This window comes from Delphinapterus leucas, chromosome 1 (assembly GCF_059928025.1).
Source record: "Delphinapterus leucas isolate spDelLeu-1000000601 "Yukka" chromosome 1, BTC_Dleu_Yukka2, whole genome shotgun sequence".
Taxonomy (NCBI): domain Eukaryota; kingdom Metazoa; phylum Chordata; class Mammalia; order Artiodactyla; family Monodontidae; genus Delphinapterus; species Delphinapterus leucas.
Window position 1 is genome coordinate 162,431,614 of NC_143129.1, and position 9,923 is coordinate 162,441,536.

Here is a 9,923-nt window from a genome sequence, read left to right on the forward strand (position 1 = left end):
GAAAGTTCCAAAGGCTTATATTTTATTTTATTTATTTATTTGCGGTACGTGGGCTTCTCACTGCTGTGGCCTCTACCGTCGTGGAGCACAGGCTCCGGATGCACAGGCCCAGCAGGCATGGCTCACGGGCCCAGCCGCTCCGAGGCATGTGGGATTCTCCCGGACCGGGGCACGAACCCGTGTCCCCTGCATTGGCAGGAGAACTCTCAACCACTGCGCCACCAGGGAAGCCCAAAGGCTTATATTTTAAAAAATTTTTTTTTTATTTATTTGGCTGCACCGGGTCTTAGTTGTGGCACGTGGAATCTTCATTGCGGCATGCAGGATCTTGAATTGCAGCACGTGGGATCTTTTAGTTGAGGCATGTGGCCTTATAGTCGTGGCATGTGGACTCTTTGTTGCGGCACGCAGACTTCTTAGTTGCGGCATGCAGACTCTTTTTTTTTTTTTTTTTTTTTTTTTTTTTGCAGTACACGGGCCTCTCACTGCTGTGGCCTCTCCCGTTGCGCAGCACAGGCTCCGGACGCGCAGGCTCAGCGGCCATGGCTCACGGGCCCAGCCGCTGCGCGGCACGTGGGATCCTCCCGGACCGGGGCACGAACCCACATCCCCTGCATCGGCAGGCGGACTCTCAACCACTGCGCCACCAGGAAAGCCCCTATGCAGACTCTTAATTGCAGCATGCAGACTCTTATCTGTGGCTTGCATGCAGGATCTGGTTCCCCAACCAGGGATCAGACCCTGGCCCCCTGCATTAGGAGTGTGGAGTTTTACCCATTGGACCACTAGGGAAGTCCAACTCAATGGGATTTTGTTTTGTTTTGTTTTGTTTTTTTAAAATATGGAACGCTTCACAAATTTGCATGTCATCCTTGCACAGGGGCCATGCTAATCTTCTCTGTATCGTTCCAATTTTAGTATATGTGCCGCCGAAGCGAGCACTCAATGGGTTTTACAAATTGTGATAAAACACACATAATATAAAATTTACCATTTTAAGTGTACAAATGGTATTAAGTACATTCGCATTGTTCTGCAACCATCACAACTGTCCAATTCAGGAATTCTTTTCATCTTGCAAAACTGAAATTCTGTACCTAGTAAATAATAATGCCCAATTGCTTGATGAATTTTTAAAACATCAAACCAGCTCTCAGGTCAATAAATAAAATACTACCAGCCTCCTTAAAGCCCTTCTAACTCTCTCCTTTTAGTAACTAAACTCACAAACAAGGGGGTGATTTTTAGCTGGGTTGCTTCTAACTATGACAATTAGATAAAATAATGGTATCTTACTGTTAACTTAATTCCTTTGAATTAGTTAAGGAGGCTGAACTCTTTAAAATATGACTTTGACCATTTGCATTTCTTCTTTAGAAATTGGTATTACATTATCTTATTTAATCCTCACAAAACATAGTGAGAGAAAAATAAATGAAGCCAAGACTTGTTTCTTTGAAAAGATCAACAAAAGTGACAAAACGTTAGCTAGATTGACTAAGAAAAAAGAGAGACGATTCAAATAACTAAAATGAGAAATGATAGTGGGGACATTACTACTGACACCACAGAAATAAAAAGTATCATAATGGAGTACTATGAACAATTATATGCCAACAAATTGGATAACCAGATGAAACAGATAAATTCCCAAACACACATAACCTACCAGGACAAAATAATGAAGAAAAAAATCTGAACCAGTTAGGAGATTGAATCAGTAATAATAAGAAAACCCGCAACAAAGAAAAGCCCAGGACCATATGTCACCACTGGTGAATTCCACCAAACATTTACAGAATTAACAACAATCCTGCTCAATCTCTTCCAAAAAGTTGAAGAGGAGAGAATACTTCCTAATACATTCTATTAGGTCAGCATTACCCTAATGACTAAGCCAGACAAAGAGACTACGAGAAAACAAAACTATAGACCAATATCCCTTATGAAAACTAAAGCAAAAATCTTCAACAAAATACTAGCAAACTAAATTCAACGGCATACTAAAAGGATTATACACATGACCATATAGGATTTAGTCCTAGAATGCAAGGATGGTTCAATGTATGAACATCAATCAATGAACATCAATCAATCAGCACCACATTAACAGAATAAAGAAAATAAACCACATGATCATCTCAAGCGATGCAGAAAAAGCATTTGACTAAATATAACAAACTTTTATGATAAAAAACATTCAACAAACAAGGAATAGAAGGACAGTATCTCAATATAATAAAGACCACATATGAAAACCCACAACAAACAGCATACTCAATGGTGAAATACTAAAAGCTTTTTCTCTAAGATCAGAAACAAGACAAGGATGCCCCTTTACCACTTATATACAATAGAGTAGTGGAAATCCTAGTTGGAGCAATTAGATAAGAAAAAGAAATGAAAGGCATCCAAATTGGAAAGGAGTAAGTAAAATTTTCATAGATGATTTTACAGACACTTAATCTTAAATGTGGAAAACTCTATAGATTACAAACACACATACATACACACAAACTGTTAGACCTAATAAATTAATTCAGCAAAGTAACAGGATACAAAGTTAACACAAAAATCAGTTACATTTCTGTACACTAACAATGAATAATCTGAAAAGGAAATTACAAAAACAATTCCATTCACAATAGCATTAAAAAGAATACAACACCTAGAAATTAATTTAACCAAAGAGGTAAAAGACTCGTACAATGAAAACTACAAAACATTTCCAAAAGAAATTAAAGAAAACATGAATAAATGAAATCATATCCCACGTTCACGGATTACAAGACTTATTAATGTCAAAATGTCACTACTATCCAAAGAGGTCTACAGATTCAATGCGATCCCTATCAAAATCCCAATGACCTTTATGCAGAACTAAAATAACTCACCCTAAAATTCGTCTCAAATCTCAGGGGAACTGGAATAGCAAAAACAGTCCTGAAAGAGAAGAACAAAGCTGAAGGACTCAGACTTCCTGATTTTATTATTTTTTTATAAATTTCATGTTTTTAATTTATTAATTTATTTATTTATTTTTGGCTTCATTGCTGCACGCGGGCTTTCTCTAGTTGGGGTGACGGGGCTAATCTTCATTGCAGTGCGTGGCCTTCTTATTGCAGTGGCTTCTGGTTGTTGTGGAGCATGGGCTCTAGGTGCGCAGGCTTCAGTAGTTGTGGCACATGGGCTTAGTTGCTCCGCGGCACATGGGATCTTCCTGGACCAGGCTCAAACCCGTGTCCCCTGCATTGGCAGGTGGATTCTTAACCACTGCGCCACCAGGGAAGTCCCATACTTCCTGATTTTAAAATTACAAAGCTACAGTGGTGACCTAAATGGGAAGGAAATCCAAAAAAGAGGGGATATATGTATATGTATAGCTGATTCATTTTGCTGAACAGTAGAAACAAACACAACGTTGTAGAGCAACTATACTCCAATAAAAATTAATTAAAAATAAATAAATAAAATTACAAAGCTACAGTAATTAAAATACTGTGGTACTGACATAAAGACAGACATATAGACCATTGCAGTAGAACAGGGAGCTCAGAAAAAAACTCTCCTATAAATGGTCAAATGATTTTGACAAGAGTGGGCCAAGACCATTCAACAGGAAAAGGATAGTCTTTTCAAGACATGGTATTGGGAAAACTTGATATCCACATGCAAAAGAAAGAAGTTTAAACCCCTACCTTACACTGTATTAAAAATTAACTCAAAGTGGATCACAGACCTAAACATAAGAGCTAAAACTATAAAACCCTTAGAAGAAAACATAAGGGAAAAACTTCATGACATTGCACTTGGCAACCATTTTTTGGACATGACACCAAAAGCACAGGCAACAAAAGAAAAAATATTAGATAAGTTGGGCTTCATCAAAGTTCAAAACATTTTTTCTTTTTTGCGGTACGCAGGCCTCTCACTGTTGTGGCCTCTCCCGTTGCGGAGCACAGGCTTCGGACGCGCAGGCTCAGTGGCCACGGCCCACGGGCCCAGCTGCTCTGCAGCATGTGGGATCTTCCCGGACCGGGGCACGAACCCGTGTCCCCTGCATCGGCAGGCGGACTCTCAACCACCGCGCCACCAGGGAAGCCCCCAAAGTTCAAAACTTTTATGCATCAAAGGATACTATCAACAGAGTGAAAAGGCAACCCACACAATGAGATAAAATATTTGCATATCATTTGATATCCAGAATACATAAAGAACTCCTGGGCTTCCCTGATGGTACAGTGGTTAAGAATCCGCCTGCCAATGCAGGGGACACGGGTTTGAGCCCTGGCCCGGGAAGATCCCATATGCCGTGGAGCAACTAAGCCCGAGGGCCACAACTACTGAGCCTGCACTCTAGAGCCCGGGAGCCACAACTATTGAAGCCCACGTGCCTAGAGCCCATGCTCTCTTGCTCATGCAGCAAGAGAAGTCACCGCAGTGAGAAGCCCTCGCACCGCAACGAAGAGTATCCCCCACTCGCCGCAACTAGAGAAAGCCTGTGCGCAAAAACAAAGACCCAACGCAGCCAAAAATAAATAAATAAAAATTAAAAAAAAAAACTCCTACAGGTCAACAACAACAACACAAAACAATTTTAAATAATTAGTAAAGGTGGGAGTTCCCTGGTGGCCTAGTGATTAGGATTCCAGGCTTTCACTGCTGAGGCCCAGGTTCAATCCCTGGTCAGGGAACTGAGATCCAGCAAGCCGTGTGGTGTGGCAAAAAAAAAAAAAAAAAAAAAAAAGGTAAAGGATTTGAATTTCTCCAGAGAAGATATACAAATGGCCAATAAGCATAAGGAAAGGTGCTCAACCATATATACACTACTATGTATAAAATAGATAACTAATGAGAACCTACTGTATAGCACAGGGAACTCTACTCAGTGCTCTGTGGTGACCTAAACGGGAAGGAAATCTGAAAACGAGGGAATATATGTATATGTATAACTGATTCACTTTGCTGTACTGCAGAAACTAACACAACCTTGTAAAGCAACTATACTCCAATAAAAATTAATTTAAAAAAAAGAAAAGGATTGGAAAATGCAAATCAAAACCACAATAAGATACTGCTGCATACACATTAGGATGACTATTGTAAAAAAATAAAACAGAAAATAACATGTGCTGATGAGGATGTAGAGAAATCGGAACCCATGTACATTGCTGGTAGGAATGTAAATGGTGCAGCCACTGTGGAAAAGGGTATTGCAGTTCCTCAAAAAATTAAACATAGAATTATTAAATGATCCAACATATCTACTTCTGGATAAATACCCCAAAGAAATGAAAGCAGGGATTTGAACAGATATTTGTATACCCATGTCCATTGCTGCATTATTCATAGTAACCAAAAGGTAGAAGCAACCCAAGTGTCTATCAACAGATGAATGGGTAAACAAAATGTGGTATATCCATATAATAGAATATTATTCAGCCTTTAAAAGGACAGAAGGGCTTCCCTGGTGGCACAGTGGTTAAGAATCTGCCTGCCAATGCAGGGGACATGGGTTTGAGCCCTGGTCCGGGAAGATCCCACTTGCCATGGAGCAACTAAGCCTGTGCACCACAACTACTGAGCCGGTGCTCTAGAGCCCGCAAGCCACAATTACTGAGCCTGCACACCACAACTTCTGAAGCCTGCGTGCCTAGAGCCCATGTTCTGCAACAAGAGAAGCCCCTGCTCACCACAACTAGAGAAAGCCCACATGTAGCAACGAAGACCCAACACAGCCAAAAATAAATAAATAAAATAAATGAATTATTTTTTAAAAAATGGACAGAAATTTTGACATACAGTACATGGATGAACCTTGAAGAATTATGATATATGAAAAAAGCCATTCACAAAAGGACAAATATTGTACAATTCCACTTGTATGAAGTATCTAGCGTAGCCCAAATCATAGAAACAGAAAGTAGAAAGGGGATTGACAGGGGTTGGGGGAAGAGGAGAATGCAGATTTAGTGTTTAATGGGTACAAAGTTTCAGCTGGGGAAGATGAGAATGTTCTGGAGATGGATGATGGTAATGGTTGCACAGTGATATAAGTGTACTAAATGCTATAAAACTGTACACTTTAAAATGGTTAAAATGGGGATTTCCCTGGTGGTCCAGTGGGTAAGACTCCACGCTCCCAATGCAGGGGGCCTGGGTTGGATCCCTGGTCAGGGAACCAGATCCCACATGCATGCCACAACAAAGATCCTGTGTGCCACGACTAAGACCCAGAGCAGCCAAAATAAATAAATAAATATTTTAAAAACAAAGAAGAAGAAATTGGGACTGGGATATGGTTATTAAAAAAGTGGTTAAAATGGTAAATTTATATTATATACACTTGACCACAATAAAAAAAACGAAGTAAACAAATTTCCTATTTTATAGATTAAAAAAATAAAGTCTATCAAGATTAAGTGACTTTACACAGCTAAGAATTGGAAATGGTATTCAAATACAAGGCTTTTTAACACCAAAGCTTATGTTCTTACTATTACTACATCAGTGTTTGTTTAAGGTAAAATTTTGACACAGTGAAATGCATAGATCTAAAGTGTACAATTTAATGAATTTTGATAAATTAATATACCCTCCTAACCAGCGCCCCAATCAAGATAAAGCACATTTCCATGAACCCAGAGAATGCCCTTATGCCCCCTTCCACTCAACCTCCATTCCCTATGTCTGCATCGTCATTCCTGTCCTGCAGCTAGGTTCATCAGTACCATTTTTTTTTAGATTCCATATATATGTGTTAGCATATGGTATTTGTGTTTCTCTTTCTGACTTACTTCACTCTGTATGACAGACTCTAGGTCCATAGGTCTATCCACCTCAGTACAAATAACTCAATTTTGTTTCTTTTTATGGCTGAGTAATATTCCATTGTATATATGTGCCACATCTTCTTTATCCATTCATCTGCTGATGGACACTTAGGTTGCTTCCATGTCCTGGCTATTGGAAATAGAGCTGCAATGAACATTGTGGTACATGTCTCGTTTTGAATTATGGTTTTCTCAGGGTATATGCCCAGTAGTGGGATTGCTGGGTCATATGGTAGGTCTATATTTAGTTTTATAAGGAACCTCCATGCTATTCTCCATAGCAGCTGTATCGATTTACTTTCCCACCAACAGAGCAGGAGGGTTCCCTTTTCACTACCCCCTCTCCAGTATTTTTTTTTAATCTTAAAGCGAGACAATCCTTTTATTTCTCCAGCATTTATTGTTTCTAGATTTTTTTGATGATGGCCATTCTGACTGGTGTTTGGTGATAACTCATTGCAGTTTTTTTTGTTTTGTTTTGTTTTTGCGTTACGCGGGCCTCTCACTGTTGTGGCCTCTTCCGTTGCGGAGCACAGGCTCCGGAAGCGCAGGCTCAGCGGCCATGGCCCATGGGCCCAGCCGCTCCACGGCATGTGGGATCTTCCCGGATCGGGGCACAAACCCGTGTCCCCTGCATCAGCAGGCGGCCTCCCAACCACTACGCCACCAGGGAAGCCCCTCATTGCAGTTTTGATTTGCATTTCTCTAATAATTAGTGATGTTGAGCATCTTTTCATGTGCCTCTTGGCCATCTGTATGTCTTCTTTGGTGAAATTTCTATTTAGGTCTTCCACCCATTTTTTAATTGGGTTGTTTGTTATTCTATCTCTTACTGATGGACATTTGGATTGTTTCCTGTTGTTGGCTCTTATGAATAAATCTACTCTAAACATTTTTTCACAACTCTTTGTATGGATATATTTTCATTTCTTTTCTCATGTGACTTGCTTTCATTACAGGGGCAATAGCAAACTTGATACAAACAACTGAAAATTTGCTTTTGTAATTTTAATTCTTCTCTAACCTTGTTACTACCATGGGAACAAACACAGGCTAGCCTGCTGAAAGATGAGAGACCATGTGGAGTGAAGCCAAGTCATCCCACCTGAGGCCTCTCTAGACTAGCCAACCCCCAGGCAATTTGACAGGTGTTATGGATTCATGAACAACTCCAACTGAGATTGGCCTAGCCCAGCCCTGGTCAGAAGAGCTGCCCGGGTGACCCCTAGAGTCATGACAAATAATAGATGGTAGTTCCTTTAAGCTGCTGAGTTTGGGGATGGTTTGTTATACAGAATTATTGTGGCGATAGATAATTTATACACATCTGTACCAGTTTTCTACCACTGCATAACAAATTATCAGAAACTTAGTGGATTAAAATAATACATTCATTATCTCAGTTTCTATGGGTCAGAAATCTGGGCATGGGTAAGCTAGGTCCTCTGCTCTGTTCTTATCAAGCTGAAATCAATATGTCAGCCAGGACTTTGATGTCATCTGAGGCTAAGGGTCCTCTTCCAAGCTTGCTGCTTGTTGGCTGAATTCAATTTCTTCTAGTCATAGGATTGAGGCCCTCAGCTCTTAGAGGCCAACCACCATGTCCTGCTACACAGACCTCTCTATAACATAGCAACTTGCCTCTTTAAAGCCAACAGATGAGCATCTCTGGTGCTTCAAATCTTTCTGACTTCTCTTTCTGAGCTCTAGGCCCCTTTTCAAAGAGCCCAGCTGATTAGGTCAGGCCCACCCAGGATAATCTCCCTTTTGATTACCTTAAAGTCAACTGATTAGAAACCTTATTACATCTCCAAAATCCCTTCACTTTTGCTATATAAAATAACCTAATGACAAAATTATATCCCATCATATTTATAGGTCCCACCCATCCTTAAGGGTAGGGATTTTATAGAATGTGTACACAAAGGGATGGAAATTTGGGGAGCCAATTTGGAACCCAAGATATGCAAACAATTTTTAAAGATAAAGAAATATATCAGTTAAGCAATGAAAATAGGTTTATATAATATTATATACTGTAGGACTTCCCTGGTGGCACAGTGGTTAAGAATCCACCTGCCAATGCAGGGGATACATGTTCAAGCCCTGGTCTGGGAAGATCCCACATGCCGCAAAGCAACTAAGCCTGTGGGCCACAACCACTAAGCCTGAGCGCCACAACTACTGAAGCCCCCTTGCCTAGAGCCAGTGCTCCACAAGAGAAGTCACTGCAATGAGAAGCCCGTGCACTGCAATGAAGAGTAGCTCCTGCTCACCGCAACTAGAGAGAAAGCCCACGTGCAGCAACGAGGACCCAACTCAGCCAATAAATAAATAAATAAATAAATATATGCTATAATGGTGTATATTATAATATATAATAACGTATATTAATTATATCACATATAAATTATATATATTATATTGTATAATCTATTATGCAATAGATTATACAATATACATACAATTATATAATGGTATATATATTATAATTATAATATGATTTATAGCATATATAATTATTTTCACTTAAAAATCATAGTTATATGTTATACCATATTATATATATAATGGTACACAATTGTAATATATTATATAATTGTAAATATATACCATTATATGGTATATTACATGATATACATTACATACTATAATATATAACATATAATTACAATATAATATATACCATTGCCTAATATAATATGAAGTGTACCGTGTAATATACCATATTAATCTTCAAATAAACAGCTATTTGCAAGTTAGTATCTTTTGTACATAAAATATAATTCAATTAATTTTTAAACTTATCAAAGGAAGAAGAGAAGACTTGACTGTGAGAGGTGGTTGGTGGAGGAGTGGTACAAGGAAGTTATTCTTTAGAAGATGTACTCTTTTGTTGCCCATTTTCACCAATTTTTCAATCTTTTAGGAGCTCATGGTTTTTTTGTTTTTTGTTTTATTTGGCTGTGTTGGGTCTTTCTTGCTGCACGCGGGCTTTCTCTAGTTGCAGCCAGCGGGGGCTACTCTTCGTTGCCGTGCGTGGGCTTCTCATTGCGGCGGCTTTTCTTGTTGTGCAGTATGGGCTCTAGG

At 39.4% G+C, this 9,923-nt stretch overlaps 1 non-coding gene across 1 annotated transcript; it reads right to left on the reverse strand.

The window, feature by feature from the left end:
* Nucleotides 1-835: 835 nt before the first annotated feature.
* Nucleotides 836-942, reverse strand: LOC115801878 (U6 spliceosomal RNA). The gene has a single exon (XR_004022236.1). It is a non-coding gene; the product is annotated as a U6 spliceosomal RNA (small nuclear RNA).
* Between the last annotated feature and the right edge of the window lie 8,981 nt (nucleotides 943-9,923).